The sequence below is a fragment of the Erinaceus europaeus genome, chromosome 11, assembly GCF_950295315.1.
Source record: "Erinaceus europaeus chromosome 11, mEriEur2.1, whole genome shotgun sequence".
NCBI classification, from domain to species: Eukaryota; Metazoa; Chordata; class Mammalia; order Eulipotyphla; family Erinaceidae; genus Erinaceus; species Erinaceus europaeus.
The window spans coordinates 106,659,599-106,685,442 of record NC_080172.1 but is presented as its reverse complement, the minus strand read 5'-3'; the positions used below and the strand labels follow the sequence as shown (position 1 = coordinate 106,685,442).

General features: G+C 40.4%; 1 protein-coding gene across 3 annotated transcripts in view; it reads left to right on the top strand.

The window, feature by feature from the left end:
* Positions 1–25,844, top strand: part of DDAH1 (dimethylarginine dimethylaminohydrolase 1) — a 344,576-nt gene that overhangs the window by 184,654 nt on the left and 134,078 nt on the right. The gene's annotated exons all lie outside the window — the stretch shown is intronic.

The following is a 25,844-nucleotide window of genomic DNA, read 5'->3' as shown; positions in this document are numbered from 1 at the left end:
CAAGACAGAGGGAGAGACATGGTAATACTTGCATTTTCTCCAGTGCTGTAGTCCCTCCTCTGTAGTGCCAGAATTCAAACCCAGGCCATGAGCCTGTCAAAGCAGGCACTCTAGCCAGCCTGGCACCTTCTTTCTTTTTCACACAGTTGTGATAAATACTGATCACTAACCTTGCCCTGCTGGACTGTTCTACTGATTGGACCTCCAGTCCAACATGTGTTGTTATGTTTAAAGTATTTATTAAGTTCAGCTTTGGAAAGTTTGCAGTAAGGTGATTTGATTAAGGCAGAGCCTTATCCTTACTCTTTCCTCTTCCATCTCCTCAAGGAATTAGATCTGAATTAAATACTACTCTTCTGACTACTTTAGAAATTCATTTATTTACTTATTTATGAGACAAAGAAGCAGATTATCACTCTCCTAGGGATTAAACTCCATACTTCTTTTAGAGAGCCCAATACTCCATCCACTCTGTCTCCTCTCCAGGCTCTGACTTATTATTTTTTTTTCCTTCAGGGTTATTGCTGGGGCTTGGTGCCTGCACCATGAATCAGTCCACTGCCATTTTTCCATTTTTATTGTTGTTGTTGGACAGGACAGAGAGAAATTGAGAGAGAAGGGAAAGATAGAGAGGGAGAATAGAGATAGAGATTGAAAAGGAAGATAGACATCTGCAGACCTGCTTCACCACTTGTGAAGCAAACCCCCTGCAGGTGGGGAGCTGGGGGCTCACACCGGGATCCTTAGGCTGGTCCTTGTGCTTAGTACTATGTGCACTTAACCTAGTGTGCAACCTCCCTGACCCCCTCTGACCACTTTTATTTATTTATTTATTTATTTATTTGGTGTCTCTTCTTTTTTATTCTTTTTAAAATTTTTTAAGATTTATTTATTTTTTCCCTTTTGTTGCCCTTTTTGTTTTATTGTTGTAGTTATTGTTGTTCTTAATGTCATTGTTGTTGGGTAGGACAGAGAGAAATAGAGAGAGGAGAGGAAGACAGAGAGGGGTAGAGAAAGATAGACACCTGCAGACCTGCTTCACCACTTGTGAAGCAACTGCCCTGAAGGTGGGGAGCTGGGGCTGGAACCAGGATAACTTCTGCCGGTGATTGTGCTTTGCGCCTGTGCTACTGCCTGACTCCCAGGTGTCTCTTCTTATCTCACTCTTTATCTTAACATTCCCCTCAATTACCCTCTATATACAATAATTAGATAAATATTAAAATAAGATATTAAATCATTTCATATTATCAAAAGTTTGTTATTACTATTTACACCACCACTCCTTCACCTCTCTTATCTTATATTGGAATAGAGAGAGTAAATCCTTTTCCCAGTCAGACGAAAGTATATTGTGTACCTAGAAGGAAACCATTTTTACTGCTGCTCTGAGGGTGCCTGTGACACTGATTTACGTCTCTTAGAAGAAGCTTTGTGGTGGCTATTCAAAGGAATAAGTTACAGCAGTAGCAAAATGTACTGTATTTAATGTACATACTCACCAAAACAAAACATTTAGTAATGTACACTCATATCCATTAAAAATTATGTATGGGGCTGGTAGGTGGCACACCTGATTGAGCACACACATTATAGAGAGCAAGGACCCAGGTTCAAACCCCTGGTCCCCACCTGCAGGAGGAAAGCTTCAGGAGTGGTGGAGTAGGGCTGCAGGTGTCTCTCTGTCTCTCTTCCTATCTCCCCTTTGCCTCTTTTTTTTTTAAATTTCTTTACTGGGGAATTAATGTTTTATATTCGACTGTAAGTACAATAGTTTGTACATGCATAGCATTTCCCTGTTTTCCATATAACAATACAACCGCCACTAGGTCCTCTGTCATCCTTTTGGGACCTGTATTCTCCCCTGCACCCACACCACAGTCTTTTACTTTGGTGCAATACGCCAACTCCAGTTCAGGTTCTACTTGTGTTTTCTCTTCTGATCTTGTGTTTTAACTTCTACCTGAGAGTGAGATCATCCCATATTCATTCTTCTGTTTCTGACTTATTTCACTTAACATGATTTCTTCTATCTCCATCCAAGATGGGCTGAAAACAGTGAAGTCACCGTTTTTAATAGCTGAGTAGTATTCCATTATGTATATAGACCACAACTTGCTCAGCCACTCATCTGTTGTTGGACACCTGGGGTGCTTCCAGGTTTTGGCTATTACAAATTGTGCTGCTAAGAACATATGTGTACACAGATCTTTTTTGGATGGGTGTGTTAGGTTCCTTAAGATATATTCCCAGAAGAGAAATTGATCTGACCACTTTTAATAAATGAATTCTTTCTTGAAGTTCTCACTGAGAGGCCAGGAGGTTGTGCAACTGGTTGAGTGCATATGTTATAATGAGCAAGGACCTGGGTTCCAGCCCCCAACCCCCACCTACAGGGGAAAGCTTTGTGGGTGAGGAAGCAGTGTTGCAGGTGTCTCTCTGTCCCTTTTCTGTCACCCCCCTTCCCTTTTGATTTCTGGCTCTCTATCCAATAAATAAATTTTAAAAAATAATAAAAAATTAAATTTTAACTGAATTGGCTTTAGTACAATTTTATAAAACGGTGTCTTCTGTAGCAAAGTAAACATACTGTTTAAGCAGATTGAAATGTGATTATTTCAGTTGTCAACAGCAGTTTTAAAGATTTCCTGTGTTTTGTGTTGATTTTTTTTGTGTATGAAAAATTATTCAGATTATTGTAATTCCATACAGTGCAAAGCCAGAACAAAGGAAATGATGCAAATCCTTTCACTGAAAGGTCATTTGAGTCATTGGAGTGTCCTGAGCCATAGTGGGAATGTAGCCACTGTTGGTGCACAGCCCATTTCTTGAGATTATGACATAAAGCACTTGTTTATGTGGATATTTTTCACAAGACTATTTGCACAGGAGAGCAAAAGAAACACATTCAGTTGTAAACAGAGGCTGGTGGTATGAGAAGGAAATGAACCCTTCATAGAGCTTTGAAATAAACCAAATTCTCAGAACATCTCACTCTTGATATGAATTCCTGACACTTTTTTAAAAAAATCTTTTAAAGGTGATTGAGAGAGTTAAAGGGCAGATTTAGCAATGATGAAAACTTGAATTCTGATTGGTAGTCAGAGAGACCAACTTCAGACTACTAGAATTTAATGTTCTAACAACAAAGGAAGATTCCTGCTCTGATCATAACTGGTTGATAATTGCTGAACGCACTGCATTTTAGAAATGCTGAATAAGCAGTATCATCTCAGGTCTCTGTCTTCCTTGGCTTCATTAGAATAAATGATGAATAGAAGGGGTACAATTGACTTCTCATTCTTGATGACTGAGTATGAAGGAGCAGATGGGGAAATCTTTGTCCTGTTTCCACTGAGACGTTAACCATTGAGAATTAACCTTTGTATGAGGAAATTTCAGAGAGCAAAGACAGTGTCATTTTTGGTTAGCATTTTGCATCATTCACACTGACTGAACCTATGATTTCTGATAACTCTCTTTGAATCTTTGGCAAATTTAGAAATTAGATAAGAAGCTCTCAGTCTATCTCCAGGCTGAGACTAGCAGTTGCATCTTGGGGCCAACAGCTTTGCATTGTCATCGGATTATCTGCTCTGAAAGATACAAGGATATTTTCTCTCTTAAAACCACAAAATCATTAGGAACCTGGAGTCTCCTTATGCACTTGCTTCTTAGTGAATCTTTTTATTCTGTTGTTTCTTGGTATCATCAGCTTCCTTGTTAGCGCATTTACTTTGTATCCCCTTAATTTAACTGTCATGTCAATCTGACTCAGAATTCTGGTTTATCAATCTCAGTTCTTAAATGGGGAGTCTCATGGGGCCATATGAAGTTTTTGAGCAAGGCAAGCAAGCCATAGGCCAGCCTATGAATAGACTGGATTTATGCCAGGTACCAGTTCTGATTCAATCAGATGTGCTTCAGAATTAAAGGGCAAAATAGGCCTGCTTCCAGCAACAATGTCTTCAGAAAGGGCAGATTCCTACATAGAAATAGATAGCAAAGGTCATATCTTCTGTACTAGCTAGCTCCTGTTCATAAATGAATCAAACACTGCACTGCTATAGTGAAATGTGGTCTGGATAAGAAGGCCATGAATTGATTTTTCCCCCTTCTAGATTTGAAATGCAATGATAATGACCTTATTTTCTGTCCTGTTGAATGGTGGCATGTCCTATATTCACTCCAGTGGGAATACTTTCTGCTCCTCACAGGTGAAAATCAAATCAGAATGTAAAAAGCTATCACTGCAAATAGAGTGAAGACTGAGAAGAAAAGAAGGAAAAATGGGAGAAGTAGTTAACAATGAGATCACATTTTTACCCTCAAATTTAATACAGCTCCCTGAGTCTTAACCAGAAGCTACAGCAGAGAAGTGGCAGTGGGGTTGAGGAGTTAAACAGGGAAGGCAGAGGACAAAAGGAGAGAACTTTGGATATTGGATTTCAGAAGGCCAGAATCCCATCTTGATGTCTTTATCTGGGGTAAGGCAAAAGGTGGACTTGAAATGGTGATGAAGCAGACTAGCTGTCAGCTTTCCCTCTTTCTGAAAGCACACCAGGAAACAAGATTATGAGCAAGCCCTGTGGCAGAAGAGCTCACCGCGACTGTCTCAACATTTAATGATCCTCAGTTAGAAAGATGCACCAGAAAGCATCTGTATATCCCAGACATTTTTACTGAGCTGTAATATTTTGGTTCGCCATTGTAACAAAGAAGAGTTGCAGGTGATATTTAGCTGTTGAAATAAATTCATCAGATGTTAAAACATAATGTATCTCATAGCACATAAATCCTTCAGTAAGGAGAGAAAGACCTCTTTCTCCTCATCTTCACTTGCGTCTAACTAACCATCTCTCCTAATTTGATATCCTGTGGTCTGACCTGCAAAGGCACATATGTCAAGTTCCCTAAGTGTTTGGTTTTGTGTACAGTGCTTACTAATCTTTACTAATTACTAATCTTCTAACCCTTCTTACATAATAACTAATGAAGAATCTGAGCTCTACCCCACTAGATAGATTGAACTGTCAATGCCCATGTCCAGCAGAAAAGCGATTCTAGAAGCCAGACCTCTCAATAACGATCTTTGGTCCATACTCCCAGGAGAATTAAAAATATATATATGGGAGTTGGGTGGTAGCGCAGTGGGTTAAGCTCACATGGTGCAAAGTGCAAGGACTAGAGTAAGAATCCAGGTTTGAGACCCCTGCTCCCCACTGCTCCCCACAAGCAGTGAAGCAGGTCTGCAGGTGTCTGTCTTTCTCTTCCCCTCTGTCTTCCCCTCCTCTCTCCATTTCTCTCTGTCCTATCCAACAATGACGACATCAACAACATTAATATTATAATAACTACAACAACAATAAGAAAAAAACAAGGGTGGGTTGGGCAGTAGCGCAGCGGGTTGAGTGCACGTGGCGCAAAGCGCAGGGACTGCCAGAAGGATCCCGGTTAGAGCCCCCAGCTCCCCACCTGCAGGGGAATCGCTTCACAGGTGGTGAAGTAGGACTGCAGTTGTTTATCTTCCTCTCCCCCTCTTTATCTCCCCCTCTCCTCTCGATTTCTCTCTATCCTATCCAACAACAAACAACAGCGACAACAAAAATAATAACCACAACAAAAATAATAACCACAATAAGGCTACAACAAGGGCAACAAAAAGGGGAAATGGCCTCCAGGAGCAGTGGATTCATGGTGCAGGCACTGAGCCCAGCAATAACCCTGGAGGCAAAAAAAAAAAAAGGGCAACATAAGGAGATAAATATTTAAAAAATAGGGAAATGTCTAATGGGGAGAAGGGAATATGGAACTCTGGTGGTGGGAATTGTATGGAAATGTACCCCTCTTAACCCACAGTCTTGTCAATCATTATTAAATCATTAATTTAAAAAAGTGTAGCTCAAAAAAAAGTCTGCTTGGTTTAAAGAGATATCTCACTGGTAGAGTGCATGCCATGCCCGTGCAACAGCTCAGGGACAAAGTTCTGCACCTCCTGGTAAGTGCCATAAAACCAGGGGAAGATTTGGAGCTGCAGTGTCTCTCTCTCTCTCTGTCTCTATCTGAATGAAAAAGTGACTCTGGTTCTATAAAAATAAAGCTGCTTGTTGAACTCTTGAATTCATTCTACTGAACTGAGATCAGATATCCCTCTTCCTTGAAGCTTCACAGCCTCCTAGAGTTACTGTGTCTACTGTACTTTGATCAACAATGCTGTTCAATATCATAGTTACTTTTTTTTTAAGCTTTTTTCCCCCTTTTGTTGCTCTTGTTCTTGATTGTTGTTGTAGTCATTATTGTCATTGTTATGGATGTCATCGTTGTTGGATATGGCAGAGGGAAATGGAGAGAGGAGGGGAAGATAGAGAAGGGGAGAGATAGACACCTGCAGACCTGCTTCACCGCCTGTGAGGTGACTCCCCTGCAGGTGGGGAGCCAGGGGCTCCAACCGGGATCCTTAAGCTGGTCCTTGCGCTTTGCGCTTAACCCGCTGAACTAAACCGCCCAAGCCCCGTAGTTCCTTTTTTTTTTTTTTTTTTTTTTTAATTTAAATTTTTAATTTAAGAAAGGATTAGTGAACAAAAGCATAAGGTAGGAGGGGTACAACTCCACACAATTCCCACCACCCAATCCCCATGACCCACCCTCTCCCATGATAGCCTTCCCATTCTCTAGCCCTCTGGGAGCATGGACCCAGGGTCATTGAGGGTTGCAGAAGGTAGAGGGTCTGGCTTCTGTAATTGCTTCCCCGCTGAACATGGGCGTTGACTGGTCGGTCCATACTCCCAGTCTGCCTCTCTCTTTCCCTAGTAAGGTGTGTCTCTGGGGAAGCTGAGCTCCAGGACACATTGGTGGGGTCTTCAATCCAGGGAAGCCTAGCCAGCATCCTGGTGGCATCTGGAACCTGGTGATTGAAAAGAGAGTTAACATACAAAGCCAAACAATTTGTTGAGCAAACATGGATCCCAAGATTGGAATAGTGGAGAGGAAGTGTTGGGGAGGTACTCACTGCAAACTCTAGTGTAATCCTGCTTTCAGGTATATATTTTGCAGTAGTTTATGGATACGTGTGCGCATACGCTCTCTCTCACAGAAACTGGTGTATGTCTAGGTTATGGGACTTTGTTAGAAAGTGAACTACCTGAGATGAAATTAGAGTGTACTATAAAAGGAAAGGTCTCACCCGAGTAATGAAGCTGAAGGGTTGTCATTCCACACGTGAAGTCTCTGGATACACTCTGAGGTGAAGCATGTTGAGATGGCAATCGTTGCTTTGGTTAGGTTGTGATGGACGGATGCAATATTATTTGGTATGGATTGGGAGAAGCATACTCCTATGTTCATAGCAGCACAATTCATAATAGCTAAAACCTGGAAGCAACCCAGGTGCCCAACAACAGATGAATGGCTGAGAAAGCTGTGGTATATATACACAATGGAATACTATGCAGCTATCAAGAACAATGAACTCACCTTCTCTGACCCATCTTGGACAGAGCTAGAAGGAATTATGTTAAGTGGACTAAGTCAGAAAGTTAAAGATGAGTATGGGATGATCCCACTCATCAACAGAAGCTGACTTAGAAGATCTGAAAGGGAAACTAAAAGCAGGACCTGATCAAATTGTAAGTAGGGCACCAAAGTAAAAACCCAGTGGTGAGGGGTAGACATGTAGCTTCCTGGGCCAGTGGGGGGTGGGAATGGGCGGGAGGGATGGGTCACGGTCCTTTGGTGATGGGAATGGTGTTTATGTACACTCCTAGCAAAATGTAGACATATAAATCAGTAGTTAATTAATATGAGAGGGGGAAATCAATTGTATGTCTCAAAGGTTCTCAAAAGACAAACTGAATCTTTTTAATAGATAGGCAACGTATTTGATATGCGGACTCTCTCAAAAGCCTAGACCAAGTAGATTAGAAGCTTCCAATAGCACAGCTATATACAAGATACTGGGTACTGTACAGCAAACCATAACAAAGGGACTTTTCAAAGTTAACCCAATTAACAAATAATGTGATGATAATATTAACTATTGATTGTCTTTTTGAAGCCTAAGACAGCAGGAACCTCACATCTTCACTATAGAGCCCCTACTTCCCCCAGTCCTGGCACCCATGGATAGGGCTCACTTTCCCGTAGTTCCTTTTTTACACTACAATCTCCCTCAGGAATCTATGAAATCCTTTCCCACATCACCTGTGACTTTGGCACTTCTTCGCCTCCAGAACTGATTAGTGTGTGGTGCATATAATAAGTGCTCAGTGTGTGTTAGTTGGATTGAGCTAACACTTTAGCATTCACAATATTCTTGGGGCCCGTTCTGTGGAGTCATCTCCGAGATGGCTGTGCTGATGGAGTGGGCAGAGTACAGGAGTTGGAGACAGGACACCTGTGTTCAAACCCTGGCCTGTTCTTTAAGACTATGTCATATTCTGTGACTCATCTTTGGTCATAGTGTCCCAGAACTTTTCTTCATTTGTAGAAAAGAGGTACAAAATTTCTACTGGGCAGGGATAAATAGCATAATGAGGTTCCAATGTCCCAGGTTCAATTCCCTCCATCATCATAAGCCAGAGCTCATTAGTGCTTTGGTAAAAAAAAATAAATAAAAATCTAGCTAAGACTTTTGTGGAAAATTAAAAAAAAAAAAGTAAAAAAAAATCTTTGTGATGTTAAAATGCTATATGTAAAAAGACATCAAAATCGGGGGCCAGGCAGTAGTGCAGCGGGTTAAGCGCATGTGGGGCAAAGCCCAAGGACCAGTGTAAGTATCCCGGTTCAAGCCCCTGGCTCCCCACCTGCAGGGGAGTCGCTTCACAGGTGATGAAGCAGGTCTGCAGGTGTGTATCTTTCTCTCCTCCTCTTTGTCTTCCCCTCCTCTCTCTATTTCACTCCTCTCCAACAATGATTATATCAATAACAATAATAACAAGAATGATGATAAACAACAAGGGCAACAAAATAGGAACAAATAACCTCCAAGAGCAGTGGATTCATAGTGCAGGCACCAAGCCCCATCAATAACCCTGGAGGCAAAGAAAAAAGAAAAAGAAAAAAAGAGATATCAAAATCATAATTTGGGGAATACAGAAAATATTCCTGTTTAAAATGATCTAAGACAGACCTATCTTCTGCAAAATCCTATACAACAAACTTCATACAGCTGAAATCTATGCAGCTGTATGGATAATACAAAATGCCTTCTGTTGTGTCTACAGTGTAGTAGTTGCTCAGTGACTTGAGAGTTGCCTAATGTAACATTTTTTAAAAAATACTCTTTCTTAAACTAGTTTTTTAATTTATTTATTACTGGATATATACAGAGAGAGAGGGGGGAGGGAGAGAAATTGAAAGGGGAGAGGGAGACAGACAGACATCTGCAGCTCTGCTTCACCACTCGTGAAGGTTTCTCCCTGCAGGTGGGGACCAGGGGCTTGAACCTGGGTCTTTGCACACTGTAATGTGTGCGCCTAACCAGGTGCGCCAACACCTGGCCCCCCACTAATAGAGCATTTCCTCTCCTATCTTTGGAGGAAAGCAATGTAATCTTCAAACCTCATACAACAAACCTCATACAATTTTCAACCCTCTGTGCATCACCAGGCTAAGTTCTAGTCTTCTTTTCCCCATATGCTAACTTCACATAAGTACTGTGGATGCTATGATCTTGAGCTCAGGAAAGAGGAGCTGTAAAGCCCCAAGGAATACTGCTGTCCTCTTGAACATACTCTCTAAGGATCCTGTTCATCTGTGTCTGTCAGAGAGCAGAGCCTCCACTCAAGATGCTGGGGCTATGAAAAGGTGTGTGTTTCTTTGCAAGGCCTATACTCTCCCGTATTTAGAAGAACGCGTTTGGGAAAGGACAGCCCCTCAACATTAAGTTGGAGGACTCGAAGAGCAGGACCAACAGCTTGAAAGCTGTCAGGAGCTGCTTTTTGCTGGCTTTGAAAGTGACTGGGATCCATGTGGATTCAGTCGGCTAGGGAGGATCGTCAGTTTCCCCAATGAACGGGTACTCACGGGATGCACCACGGGAAGGTCGATCCAATGCATCCCTCTCCTGTATTTAGAAGGTGAGATGGAGATGGAAACATTTCAAGAACTCAATGCCATTGAGCCTTGTTAATTTGTGAAAGGTTTTTTTTTTTCTTTTAACCATTCTTAATTTTCCAATCCTGCTTTTCTGTTGGCTTCAGATGTGCTCACCAAACTCCTGCCAGCTTTAGTTGGAAGGGATATATTTCCGAACTTAGTTGGACATCAGTTTTTGTTGGGCTTTGCCCAGATTTTTGACAGAGAAGGTAGTGTTAAGGGGGCTGGTAGTGTCTAGACAGTAAAATCAGAAACTCTGTGATTTATGTTGTATTACAGACATCAACTTCCCGGATTGGAAAAAGGAAACTGTTTTTTTATCTGAGGAAGTTGCATTAAAAAAAAACAAAGCTCTTGGGTATTTTTGACCTAAGCAAAGTTGAAGTTTAAATAGTTTTACATAATATTATCCAGCTCCTTCAGAGACAAGAATTATTGAGAGCATTACTGTGTAGGGCCAGAGATGAGAAATTAGCTTCCAAGTTTCCGGGAACAATTCTTAAGCTATATAGTGATTCTTCTCAGTCACTCGCCACTATTTAGACATTTATAAACGCACAGTGTAATTTGTATGCTACATGTCAATTTCAAAGGAGTATTTGGAACGCTGGAGAAGAAATAAACTAATAGGAAAAAAGAGTAACATTTGAAAATGTAAAGAAGATTTAAGATCTAACTTAGGGACCAAAAAAAAAAATTAGACTTTGCTCTAAAGAGAAAAACATGGTCATGGTCTGGGAGGTGGCGCAGTGGATAAAGCATCTCATTCTCAACCATGAGGTCCTGAGTTCAGTCCCCAGCAGCACATGTACCAGAGTGATGTCTGGTTCTTTCTCTCCTCCTATCTTTCTCATGAATAAATAAAAAAATAAATTCTTTAAAAAAAAGAAAAAAACATGGTCTTGCTTAGGAAAAAGTGTAATAAAACTTTATATGTTTAAATTATGCAATAATTTATGTTTATTTTTATGTTGCTGAATGTTCATAAACTTCAGGTACTCCGCAAAGCTCAGGGACCGGAGTAAGGATCCTGGTTCAAGCCCCTGGTTCCCCACCTGCAGGGGAGTCACTTCACAGGCAGTGAAGCAGGTCTGCAGGTGTCTGTCTTTCTCTCTCCTTCTCTGTCTTCTCCTCCTCTCTCCATTTCTCTCTGTCCTATCCAACATCGACGACATCAACAACTATAATAACTATAAAACTACAAGGGCAACAAAAAGGGAATAAATAAATAAATAAATAAAAACTTCAGGTACTCAATATTTATTACTATAGAAATAAAGACAACTTTTATAAACTAGATAAACAAATTTATGTGGAACTAAAGGTTTATAATGCCCATACAACTTCTGTTTTGTTTTGACGTGGATAGTCAACTGGGTCTTGAATTAAAACTCCACATTTCTCTCAGTATAGTATAGAGTCCTCTATGTAAAGCTATGACAGGTCATATCAAAGATTGATTTCTAAATGATTTGAGACTCCTACATTTTTATTTATTTATTTTTTTTTAATATTTATTTTATTTATTTATTCCCTTTTGTTGCCCTTGTTGTTTTATTGTTGTAGTCGTTGTTGGATAGGACAGACAGAAATGGAGAGAGGAGGGGAAGACAGAGAGGAGGAGAGAAAGACACCTGCAGACCTGCTTCACCGCCTGTGAAGCGACTCCCCTGCAGGTGGGGAGCCGGGGGTTCGAACGGGGATCCTTATGCTGGTCCTTGTGCTTTGCGCCACCTGCGCTTAACCCACTGCGCTACAGCCCGACTCCCGAGACTCCTACATTTTAACTGATACCCTTGCACTGGGGATATAGCATAGTAATTATTTAAAAGACTTTCATGCCTGATTCTCCCAAGATCCCATGTTCAATCCTTAGCACCGCCATCAGACAGAGCTGAGTAGTGTTCTGGTCTCTCTCTCTCTCTCCCTCTCTCTCTCACTCTCTCTTTGTGTGTGTGTCTGTTTTTCTTCATTTCTCTAAAAAAAAATTGGTGGGGGGGTTCGGGCGGCAGCGCAGCAGTTAAGCGCACATGGCGCAAAGCGCAAGGACCAGCGTAAGGATTCAGGTTCGAGCCCCCAGTTCCCCACATGCAGGGGAGTCGCTTCACAGGCCGTGAAGCAGGTCTGCAGGTGTCTATCTTCCTCTCCCCCTCTCTGTCTTCCCCTCCTCTCTCCATTTCTCTCTGTCTTATCTAACAACGATGACATCAATAACAATAATGATTACAACAACAATAAAAAGAAACAAGGGCAACAAAAGGGTAAATAAATAAATATTAAAAAAGAAAATAGTATTTTTTTTTGTCACTAGTGTTATCCCTGAGGTTCCATCCCTGCACAAGAAATCCACCACTCTTAGTGGTTGTTTTTTTTTTTGCTTGTTTATTTTTGTTTTCATTTTATTTGATAAGACAGAGAAAAATTGAGAGGGGAGAGGGCAAGAGGAGGAGAGAGGAGAGGAAGGGGAGGGGATTCTTGCAGCACTGCTTCACTGCTTATGACGCTTCCCCTGCACTTGGGAGCCCAGGACTTGAACCCCGATCCTTGTGCCTGGTATTGTGTGCACTCAGCCTAGTGTACCACTGCTCACCCCCAGAAATAAAAGGAATTTTTTTAAGTTATTTTTTTTCTTTTGCCTATCAGAGTTTGATTAAGAAGACTTTCTTATGTCTCATCTCAAAACCAACGACCCTTCAAAAATAGATCTTCTCCATCATTGTCTTGATCCTTCCTCTGGTTATTTAATTATGCTTAAATTATCCCCAAATCTAGTGGCTTAAATAACAAAATGTAATTGTTTGTGAGCTTGTAATGTGAGAAGGACTTAGTGAAGATAACCTATTTCTGTTTTATTTGGTGTTAGAATTGTTCAAAGAAAATAGATTAATTTCTTTATTTCCCACATCTGATACTTGGGGGGGGGGCAGGGAACACTTCAAATAACTACAGATTAAATCAACGAAGGCTCCACAGACCTCTCTCTTCATCTCTGTGGATTTGTCATATGGTCTCCAGCATAGCACCATAAAAGTTGCCGGACTTCCTACATGCAGACCCAGGACACCTAAGAGACAGAGCAGAAAAAGGGATGGAAGAGGGGGCAAGGCTAGATGGGGTGCGGGTTGAGAGAAGCCACTCAGAAATACCACATTTTAAAAAAATTAGAAGCCAGACACTTATGCCAGCCTAGATTCAAAGAAAGAGCAACTAATCTTGGTGCTTTGTGGGATGAATCTCAACGAATTTGTGAATTTGTATTATAGTCCCCCTGTTAAGACCATGAGCCTTGCTGGAGTAACTCCCCTCCTGTCAGCGTCAGGTGATGGGCATAGCCCAGGGAAGCCATATCAAGGAAGCACAAGTTGTCACACTGCATCTATCATTCCTCACTTGGGCTCTTCTCTCCTTAGGCATCTCTCTTTCCAACAGTCACAGCTCTGGGAAATAATAGAGAATATGGTTCTATATGCTACTATAAGAATTATTGTCCTTTTTTTTTATCTGTAATATCCTCTGTCCTGTTTCCCAGACATCATCGTATTTTCATTGTTTTTTTGAAGTTAGAAATAATCTGCAGGGTTTATAGTTTGAGGGCCAATGATGCTCTCTACTTTTTTTCCATCTTACTAATTTTATAAAGGTCTATGAAAGCCCCCAACCAAATACATTTTCTGATATTAATACAGCACATCTAGGTTATGTTTCCTTAGATAGCAGTTGGTACAGCCATGGGGGAGCTAGATGATAGGATTGTTAGGATAAGCCATGACAGAGTGACAATATGCCTCCCTGAATGAACAGGGGAAGCGAGAGGGGAGGAATTCATTTTGCCACACTACAGGGCAAGGACAGCTGATGTCCAGTAACGACACTCATTTTTCAAGTAGCCACGGGGGCCATCCCTTGCTTTATGAAAGAACTGACTGACCATGAGTGCCTTGAAGTTCCGTTTGGTGTGTGATTTATCCAGTCAACTTAGGGAGGTTATGTAGACATAACCCTTAACTTTTAATGCGGGGGTCACTTCATCCTAAGTGAGAAGTGGGTTGTATGCTACTTAATCTTATGTCCATAAGTGGCTGTCTCCAATCTTTTCTAGAAGATGCAGTCATCTGAACCAGGAGTCCTGGAACATGACTATACCCCCAGGTTATAAAGCTGATTCATAGTTGACTGTGGCCATCACTACTATTTAGGGAGTGTTTCCTGTGTGATAGGCACCTGAGATGTTTGATTGTACATAATGACCTGACACGGATATTTATGTTCACACTTATAAATGCAGTAAAATCAGAGATTCAGAAGACCCTGTAGTTGCCTAATATCACATCCAGGAGTATGTGGTGAAAATCGGCTTCTATGCTAGATTTTCTAATTCCCCACCCCTTGCTTCTAGAGTTTTGCGTACCCTTGCCACAGCTATTGTTCTCTGTCCTTTCCACACCTCCCTTTCTCACTACCTTTTTAAAAATATCATTTTATTTATTTAATTTTTAATTTATATATTCTTGGATGGAGGCAGAGAAAGGGGAGGTGCAGAGGGGAACACATGCAGACCTGCTTCTCCACTCATGAAGCTTCCCCCCTACAGATGAGGACCAGGGGCTTGAACCCAGGTCCGTGTGCACTGTAATGTGTGCTCTGAACCAGGTACATCACCACCTGGCCCCTTTTATTTTTTAATTTTTAATTTTTTTTATTTATAAAATGGAAATACTGACAAGACCATAGGATAAGAGGGATACAGTTCCCACCACCAGAATTCCATATCCCATCCCCTCCCCTGATAGCTTTCCCATTCTCTATCCCTCTGGGAGTATGGACTCAGGGTCATTGTGGGTTGCAGAGGGTGGAAGGTCTGGCTTCTGTAATTGCTTCCCTGCTGAACATGGGCGTTGACAAGTCGACCCATACTCCCAGAGCCCTGGCCCACTAGAGAGAAAGACAAGCTGGAAGTATGGCTAGGAACATTCCAGGCTGCACTAATTTCAGAACCCATCTTCCTTGGGTGATAGAGTATGTTGTCCACCTTCTTTTCAGAGAATGGAACATTCCCTTCCATTGTTGATCCACATTGAGGGCAAAGTCTTATAGGGGCCCACAAACGAGTCCATTATGTTGTACCTGATGACCAATGACAGTCTCACTACCTTTAATAATGCATAAAATCCCAGTATCTCCACTCTGTCTTTCCTATGGCATCACTGTGAGATAAATCCTTTCTGTCTCATGTTGGAAGGTAACATATAGTGAAAAGATGATCTGACTAGAAGTCTGAGAGTTGGCAAAAGTTTCTATTTGCATGAAGGGAAAATAATCTTTGTTTATCTTTTCTTTATTTCTTTTTTGTTTCTCTCTCTCTTGCCACTAGGATTATTACTAGGGCTCTGTGTCTACATGAGGAATCCACCACTCCCAGCAGAAGTGTTTTTCCTATGCTTTTCTTTTTAATTTGATAGGACAGAGAAATTGAGAGGGGTAGGGAGATATAAAGGGAAATAGAAAGACACCTGCAGACCTGCTTCTCTGCTTGTGAAATGTACCCTCTACAGGTGGGGAGCTGGGCTCAAACTCAGGTCCTTGCACCAGGTGTGCCACTGCCCAACCCCTGCAAAATAAACTTTCTAGAGCTCAGTGGTCTTGGTTGTCACATAATGAACATCTTTCTATAGTTGAATTGAAGCAGTGGATTTGATAGTCCTTGACTGAGGCGAGAGGAAGTACCCAGGCTGCCTAACACTTCCCTGCATGAACTGAACAATTTAGGAGCGGTCTTCTGGGGTACTTGTGCACAGCTGAACACGATGATAAACCGAAAGAGTAACTAGTAAGAGGAGGACAGTGACACTATGCAATAATGCCATTAGTTAGGGACCTTTAAGGTGAAGGGCAAAGGAAAGTTGTTGACGAAAGGAGGAACAGATAGACCCAGACTGGTACTCACATAGAAGTAGTGAAAGCATGAGTCAAAGATTTGTCAGCTGAAAAGAGTTCTGGAGGCATGATTATGGAGTAGAAGCCATTTCATAATCCATTCCTGATAAACACGGGAAAAAATGACAAATCACCTAACAATTCAACAAAATGCAACCAAGATTTCTCCAGAAACTCACTAAGCAACAGCCAAGTGCAGATGATACTATAATTTTACCCTGACCTCCCTGGGCAGAAGACCTCACCAGTGTGTCCTAAAGTATCATCTCTCCAGAGCCCTGCCCAACTAGGGAAAGATAGAAACAGGCTGGGGGGATGGATCCACCTGCCAATGCTTATGACCAGTGGAGATGTGATTTCAGAAGCCAGAATTCCCATCTTGTGCACCCTAAAAAGAATTTTGGTCCATACTCCCAGAGGGGGAGAAATGTTAGGAGAGGATGACCAGAGGGCTCTGAACCCCAATTCCAACTGAACCAGGAGAGAGAAGAGAAAAAAAAGGGGGGGATGAGAATACTCAGAAGTAGTAGGTGCAACTTAGAAAGGAAGAAAAGGAAGCAGGGCCATAGGGTAGAAATATGGGCAAATCTGTACCACTAGGGCAAGATAGAAAACAGGCTGGGGGTGTGGATCCACCTGCCAACACCCATGTCCAGAGGAGAAGCAACTACAGATGCCAGACCTTCCACCTTCTGCGCTTTGGTCCATGCTCTCAGAAAGGGATAAAGGACAGTGAAGTTTCCAATGAAGGGGATGGGACACGGAACTCTGGTGGTGGGAACTATGTGGAATTGTACCTGTTATCTCACAGTCTTGTTAATCATTATTAAATCACTAATAAAATAATTATAAAAAAAATCATCAAAGTGGGAGTCGGGCAGTAGCACAGTGGGATAAGTGCACGTGGTGCAAAGTGCAAGGACCAGCATCAGGATCCTGGTTCGAGCCCCCGGCTCCCCATCTGCTGGTGAGTCGCTTCACAGGTGGTGAAGCAGGTCTGCAGGTGTCTATATTTCTCTCTTCCTCTCTGTCTTCCCCTCCTCTCTGCATTTCTCTCTGTCCTGTCTAACAATGACAACATCAATAACAACAACAATAATAACTACAACAATAAAACAACAAGGACAACAAAAGGGAAAATAAAATATAAAAAAATAAATAAAAAGTCATCAAAGTAAGAACTACTATAAAATGAAAGAAATGTATATATATATGTGTGTATATATATATATATATACAGATATGTTATAGGAATAATAGTTAACTCATATCTGTGGTCTTGAAACAACTATTGCAGTTTCCAATAGAGGAATCTGAGACACAGAACTCTGATGCTGAGAAAGGTGTGGCATCATATCCCTGTTCTATTATAATTTTGTAAATCACTAATAGAATTTTTAAAAAGGATTTTTATCCCACAAATGTTCATGATATGCTGAGGTTCTAATATCAGTTCTCTTGTGACTTTTGCCATATGGATATATATCTGAATTTTTTTTGATAATCTTTATCAAGTCAAAAAAGTCCTCTCTGTTCTTATATTTTTTGAGTGTTGTAATCAGAAACAGGTATTGATTTTTTTTTAAAAAAAAAAGGATTCTGCATCAACCGAGGTGGCCATATTTTTTTTCGACATATTATTATCATAGTTTGTGCTGATTTGTTCTTCGAATACAGAATCAGCCAACTTTATTATATTGTACAATTACTTCCATAGATTTCTAAACTCATTTTGCTGGTATTTCACTATGACGTTTTGTGTTTTTGAGGAATATTGCTCTATTGTTCTCCCTGTATGTGTGGTCTGCATCTCATCTGGGTGTTAGGATGGTAGTAGTTTAATAAACTAAATTGGGAAATCTTCTGTCATCCACTTTCTGGAAGAGATTGTGTAAAGTTGGTTAAAAAAAAAACCCTATTTGACAGAAATAACCATTGAAACCATCTGGGTTGGGAAAGTTATTGTTTTAAATTTTTCAATTTCTGTAATAATGATGGATTATTCAAGTGATCACTTTTGTCTTCTGTGAGTTATGGTTTGTGTATTACAAGCAACTAGTCAGTTTCATCTAAGTTGTCAGTTTGAAGTATAGAGTAATCTCTGGTATTTTCTTACTGTTTCTTTTATATCTTTATGTTTTGTTGTAATAATACCATCCATATTATTCTTGGTAACAAATTTGTGTTCTCATTTTTTTTTGCCAGTTTTGTTAGACATTTGTCAATTCTTATGAACATTTTCAAAAAACCAAATTTTGTAACATTAGTTTTATATATGTTTTTCTGTTTATTGATTTCTGTTCTTGATTTCTTTCTGCTTGCTTTGTTCTCATAAGCCTTTGCTTCTTTATCTTATGTGGAAATATAGACTATTTAATTGAGGTTTTTTTTTTTTGGCCTCTTCCAATATAAAGCTTTAGTGCTTTAATTTTCCTTGGTAGCACTGCCTTAGCTGTGTCCCACAGGTTTTGAAATTTTATATTTTGGTTTATACACACACACACACACACACACACACACACACACATATACAGTTGTTTTTTTTTTTTTAATTTACCTGAGACTATTTCTTTGTTCTATTAGTGACCTGAGTAGCCTTGAGAGTTCTGCTCATTTCTCTGCTTACATAGCTCTTGGTGCAGCTATGAGGCATACTCTGCCTGGGAGAGTCATATGATAAGTTTCAGTAACCTGAGATTACAGCAGGGTAGCAGTGCCTCTCTGGATCAGCAAGGAGAGTAAGGAGGGGGCAGTTCATTCTGAGGTCCTGTTGCAACACTCAGTTTCAGGTAGCCACTTGGGCCTTTCCTGCCTTATGAAGGAACTGACTGATCAGAGTCCTAGAGACATAAGTGCTTTGAAGTCCTATTCTGGTTGGGTTGGTCTGAACCTTATCCGGTTGCAAATATGCAGCTTTCTATTTTGCTAAGGTTTTGGTTTCAAGCTTCAATTTTCCTCTTTCTAGTCCACCAACTCCACTGGCTTTTGGTCATTCACCTTAACAAATTTAGTTGCTTTGATTGATCAATGAGCTATCTTCTGATGATAAATTGATATAAATTACATGAGATGTGTAGTTGTTTTCTGTTTGTTTTTTTTCTTTATTGGGGGATTAATGTTTTACAGTTGACAGTAAATACAATAGTTTATACATGCATAACATTTCCCAGTTTTCCATATAACAATACAACCCCCACTAGGTCCTCTGCCATCTTGTTCCAGGACCTGAACTCTCCCCACCACCAACCCAGAGTCTTTTACTTTGGTGCAATACAACAACTCCAGTTCAGGTTCTGTTTGTGTTTTCTCTTCTGATCGTGTTTTTCAACTTCTGCCTTTGAGTGAGATCATCCCATATTAATCTTTCTGGTTTCACTTAACATGGTTTCTTCAAGCTCCATCCAAGTTGAGCAGAAAATGGTTCTGTTTCTAAGAGGACTTTTCCCTAACATTCTCTTCTGCCATGTTTAATGAGAATGTTCACATTAAAAAAAAATTCTTTTATTGTCACCTGGGTTATCGATGGGGCTTGGTGCCTTCATGATAAAAATGGCAGACATATATATAATTTTATAGTGAAGATAGAAGTTGAGGGGGTCTGGGGAGACAGCGAGGTAAAGAGCCAGAAATATAACAACAGCACTTGCTTCACTGATTATGAAGCTTCCCCCTTGTAGGTGGGGACCAGTGGCTTGAACTCTGGTCCTTGGGCATGGTAACATGAACTTAACCAGGCACACCACCACCTAGTCGCTGCACATTAAAATTTGATCCATGTCTTTTTACATTGATTAAATCTATAAAAATATATTGTATAATGGTAGATTTACAAATTGCAAGATATGGTTAGCTTTCCTAGATATGTAATTTAAAAAATTATACACAATTTTTTTTTCTTTTTTTAAAATTTTTTTTTAATTTAAGAAAGGATTAATTAACAAAACCATTGGGTAGGAGGGGTACAACTCCACACAATTCCCACCACCCAATCTCCATAACCCACCCCCTCCCCTGATAGCTTTCCCATTCTCTATCCCTCTGGGAGCATGGACCCAGGGTCGTTGAGGGTTGCAGAAGGTAGAAGGTCTGGCTTCTGTAATTGCTTCCCCGCTGAACATGGGCGTTGACTGGTCGGTCCATACTCCCAGTCTGCCTCTCTCTTTCCCTAGTAGGGTGGGTCTCTAGGGAAGCTGAGCTCCAGGGCACATTGGTGGGGTCTTCAATCCAGGGAAGCAACTATACACAAATATTTTAGTTAGATAAATCAGAAAAATAAAACACTGTTCTCTTCACTTTAAAGTTTTCCTAGTATTCCTATAATTAATAGGAGCTATAGATAATAATCCAGATTCATTATGTAGTTGTTAACTTATTGATGTCATAGTTTTTATGAAAGGACATGGATAATTTTCTAAATGGGTGAGATATATTTTTTAATTTTTATTTATAAAAAGGAAACACTGACAAAAACCATAGGGTAAGAGGGGTACAACTCCACACAATTCCCACTACCAGAACTCCGTATCTCATCCCCTCCCCTGATAGCTTTCCTATTCTTTATCCCTTTGGGAGCATGGACCCAAGATCATTGTGGGTTGCAGAAGGTGGAAGGTCTGGCTTCTGTAATTGCTTCCCCACTGAACATGGGCATTGACAGGTCGATCCATACTCTCAGCCTGTCTCTCTCTTGGACATGGATAATTTTAATGATTGTATTTCTTTATATAATTTCTAATTGTCCCTTTTAATTGTCTTGGTAGAGCTTTTTTTTTTTTTATTGGAGGGCAAGAAGTAGAGCATGAGAGATGGAAGAAAGATACCTCAGCAACACTCTACTGTTCGTGAAGGCATCCCCTCTGCATGATGCTCCCATATGGTGGTTGGGGACTCTAACTCAGGTCCTTGCACATGGTAAAAGTATGTACTTTACCAGCCCCTTTGTCTTATTGAAGAGTGATGATACAATATAGGAGATTTGGGGCCGGGTAGTGGCACACCTGGCTGAGCGTACATGTTACAATGCACAAGGACCAAAGTTCAAGTCCCTGGTCCCAGTCTGCAGGGGGAAAGGCTTGCAAGTGGTGAAGCAGTGCTGCGGGTGTCTCTCTGTCTTTATCTCCCTCTTCACTTTTGATTTCTGCCTGTTTCTAACCAATAAATAAATAAAGATAATTTAAAAACAAAAAATAGTTAGATAAATCAGAAAAATAAAACACTGTTCTCTTCACTTTAAAGTTTTCCTAGTATTCCTATAATTAATAGGAGCTATAGATAATAATCCAGATTCATTATGTAGTTGTTAACTTATTGATGTCATAGTTTTTATGAAAGGACATGGATAATTTTCTAAATGGGTGAGATATATTTTTTAATTTTTATTTATAAAAAGGAAACAGATTTTAAAATATTATTTTCTCCAACTTAAGAATTTATTCCAAGTTTTATGTATATTAGTTGTTGACTTCTTTGTATTGACAGTACTACCTATGAGATTCCGTTTAAATTCTGTGGGCTAAATAGCCTTCTCTCTGATGTTCTAATGAAGTTCACAGACTGTGTGTTAGATATATATTATTGTGGTTGTTGTTGTTTGGCATTCAGAACAAGAATCCCCACAGATGTCAACCAACCATTTGATAGATATTCCAGAAATCATTGAAGGAGATAAACTTCATGTTCCAGGCTGAAAAAAAAAATCCTGTCTTTTCTCCCAGAAAAATTTAGCCTTCTACCCTTCACTTCTCCCCATTGTTTCTATCCTGCGTCTTCCAGCTCATATCCATTGTCAGGACCTGGATGTTTTACCATATGATTACAGATCTTTTTGGGACCCCAACCTTCCCATGAAAGATCACCAAGTGAGACAAACAGGGCCCTAAAACAAAAACAGATTATAATATATATACATATATGTTACACATTATATATTCATATAACACAAAACTTGTTTGGAGCTTGGGGTGGTGTGTGTGTGTGTGTGTGTGTGTGTGTGTGTGTGTGTGTGTTTCTACACCACTATTGGTATCACACAGTGTAGCTATAAGGGTCACTGAGTAAATTCCAGAATTCGGAGTCATCTTCTCTGAACCAATCAATTTAAGCCCAAACCAAATGGAGAACTGCAGTGTCTAGAATATTGTCTTGCTGGTTTGGGATTGTGGGAGTCTGTCCAAGTCTTGATTAGTTCGTGCCCCTAATTTATTTTCACCACATTATGTCTTCAAGATGCTAAAATACCAGAATTAAAAAGTGAAGAATTCTGTTGGTTTTGTAGATGACTTAATGCTAAACATTTGAATCAACTAATGGAAGGTGGGGGTAGATAAAGTAAATCATCAAGTAAACTAAAATTCATTTGCATCTGCTTCTGGAGTATGTCATGTGGCATTTTTCTGGGAAGATTCATATTCTTAATTATGTTTGGCTTACAATAATATCAGAATAACCACATTTCCTGAGTACAATTCAATTGTGCCATTAAGGGATGTGGTGTTCTTTCATCATTCCGGTCAGGATGGAATCCACTAGGAATAAAAATTGGCCATGAGTAATACACACACACACACACACACACACACACACCCCAAAGTAGATTCGACTATATTTAACACTTTAACACTTGTAACAGACTTTGATTTGTCTCTACATTTCCAAAATCATAGGTTCCATAGGAGTACCAGAAGTCATCTCATTAATTTAATATTTTAGAGAAGATTTCTATATATTTTTCACTATATTAGTCCATGGGGGTTGCGGAACAGGAGAGGCCACAGCCTCTGGGAGTTCCCAGTTCAGTGGTGTTCAGCCTGTTTGGATCCTTTGTTTATTCATTCATTCACCCTCTAAGACTAACCACTGTTTCTGGGAGTTCACAGTCTAGGAGAGGGAATACCATGGACCTGAAAAAAAAAAGTGGGGCTGTATTCTGCATAGTCTTTTCAGAACCTTTTAAGTACAGTCACCTCACATATCCTCCAGCTTTTTCATGCATATTATTGTACTTATGGATACACAAAATTTGTAACTATAAAGCTTATCACAATTGAATTAATATCAACGGGGGAATGGGCAGCAGTGCACCTGGTTAAGTGCACATGGTATGAAGCACAAGGATCCCTGGGATGTTTGAACCCCTGGCTCCCCAGATGCTTCACAAGCAGTGAAGCAGGAATGCAGATGTCTATTTTTCTCTCTCCCCCTTTACCTACTCCTCAGCTCTGTCTGTCCTATCCAGTATTTCTCTCTGTCCTATCCGATAAGATGGAAAAAAATGGCCGCCAGGAGCAGTAGATTCTTAGTGCAAGCACTGAGCCCCAGCAATAACCCTGGAGGCAGATGAAAAGAAAAAAAAAAAAAGAATTAACATAGATGGTACCCACTAGGGTAGTTAGCAGAGTTCAAGCACCTGAAGTTGTGGAGAAATGTGTCCTCCTCTGAGATTCCTGATTCCTGTATGTGTTTGAAAACCAGCTTCATGTCTGAGAAATGAAGGGGGGATCTTTAAAGCCATCCATCTCACCTAACTTCACCCTTCTGTTTTATGAGGCAGTAAAACAATGCATTGGCTCTTTCTGAAAACTGTGTATGGATGGATGTTGTTAAAATTCGGCGGCTCTTGCTGGCCGGGCTAGCTTCACGGGTGGGTAACAGAGACGACCAGAGACATACGGCTGGGCAGGGAAGCTGTATTTCTTTATTCAGGAACAACGATTCATAAACTAAGACAAACTAATCACCAAACAGAACTCTGCTGCCTCTTTCCCCCTGCGGCGGCGCCAAGCACTCTCTCTAACTCCGTAACTCTGGAACCCTCTCTTACTCTCGAACTCAGGAACCCTCTTCGGGTTCCTTGGGGCGGGGCCAAGTGGGCCCACGAAATTAGCAGGACTGATCCAATTTTCTTGGGGGGGAAAACTAGAACAACCCAATATAAAGCATACAACAGATGGAGGTGCTGCTCATTCAGTAACCACAGATCAAAAGGTGCCTTATAGGGTCAGGTGTATTACCACCTAAGGGAAGACATACTGCTGTGTGTTTAAACACACTTTGTTTTTTTTTTTAAAAAAAGAAGAGGGAGGGGAGGGAGAAGACTATAAGTCAATGTTAAAGCAGTAAAATCCACTTCAGTTCCCAGATCACTATCAGACATGGTAAGTGAGATGTTTTTCCAATACCTTGCTCTGTAATCTATCCTGCCTCTCCTCAGCAGGACTCAGAAACGTATTGCACAGCTTAGCTCTCACGCTCAGTTTCCTGAACTTCTTACCTATAGTTGTGGTTTTCTAGAATTTGCCTTGTTTGTTTCACGGTCCTGTGTTCTTTTCTCTAACAGTGTAACTACACCTTCTTCTCTTTTATGTTCTTTTATCTCTTCTTTAGTAACTTCTATTCAGTGGAAAAACTTTATTTTAAAAAAATTCATTTGTTATTGATACTTTATTACACGATTGTAAGACTGCAATGTAGATTTCCACACCAAACCCACCACCAAAGTTCAGTATCCCCACCCCCCACTCTCCCAAAGATAACTATCATAGTTCTCACAAATCTTTTTTTTTCACATCTTTTTTTATTGGAAAAAAATTAGAAAATGGTAATTAATATAGGGCAAAAATAAAATCAATCAACAAGAATACAGAAATAGATAACAAACTATAAAACTGCAAATGTCATTGGCATCATTAATTGATTAAGAGCACAAAATGTAACAAGCAGATCTGATTTAAACAAATTAAGAACCTGTGGTTTGCCTCCCCACTCCCACAACTTTCCCTAAATCAGATAAGCACACAGCCACAAAAAAATGGTGTGTCAGTGAATGTTGTCATACACTGGAAGTTGTATCCTGAATTCAGGGGAAAAGCTGTTGAAACAGGAATTAACACAATAAAGTTATCAACAGGTCAACAGTTTAAAAAACAAAAACTTGTCTTCAAATGTTACATGGCACAAAGTTATATACTACAGAAGGTACTACAAGGTGTGAAGGGAGTTTATATAGCTTTCTGCAAAATGCTTTTCCAGAAAAGCAAATCAAAACAATGCCATCAGCAGACTTCTTCTTCTTCTAGCGTTTGCCCTTCTTCGTAGCCAGTCAACAGCGTCAGGTTGAGCCTGATGTAAAGTATCGAGACCTCCTTTGAATCTGGAGAGGTGGCAGTCGTTGACTATGTGGGTCATAGTCTGTCTGTAGCCGCAGGGGCAGTTCGGGTCATCTCTGGCTAAGGAGGCTACAGCTACATACCAGAGCAACATCTCCTAGCTGAGCTATAAAATGCTATGTATCCATAATGGTCTAAAATTTCATGACAAATCAGGGACTTTTAAAACATATCTTACTTTATCCATTTCAAGTTCTGTCTCTTCCCCTCTCACTCCATAATTCAGCATGGACCAGCAGAAAGATGGCTGCTTTTAGAAGGCCTATTTTGGGAGTCGGATGGTAGCACCACAGGTGGTGCAAAGCGCAAGGACTGGCATAAAGATCCCAGTTTGAGCCCCCAGGCTCCCCACCTGCATGGGAGTCTCTTCACAGGTGGTGAAGCAGGTCTGCAGGTGTCTGTCTTTCTCTCCCCCTCTCTGTCTTCCCCTCCTCTCCCCATTTCTCTCTGTCCTATCTAATAATGACAACATCAGTGATTACAACAATAATAACTACAACAACAATAAAAAACAAGGGCAACAAAAGGGAAAATAAATATTTTTAAAAATTTTAAAAAGAAGGCCTATTTTATTTTTCTTTCTGTGGCAAGACTATCATGGAGCCCGGATATTTCAGGCTCATAGGCCTCCATGACTAGTGTCCCACTATG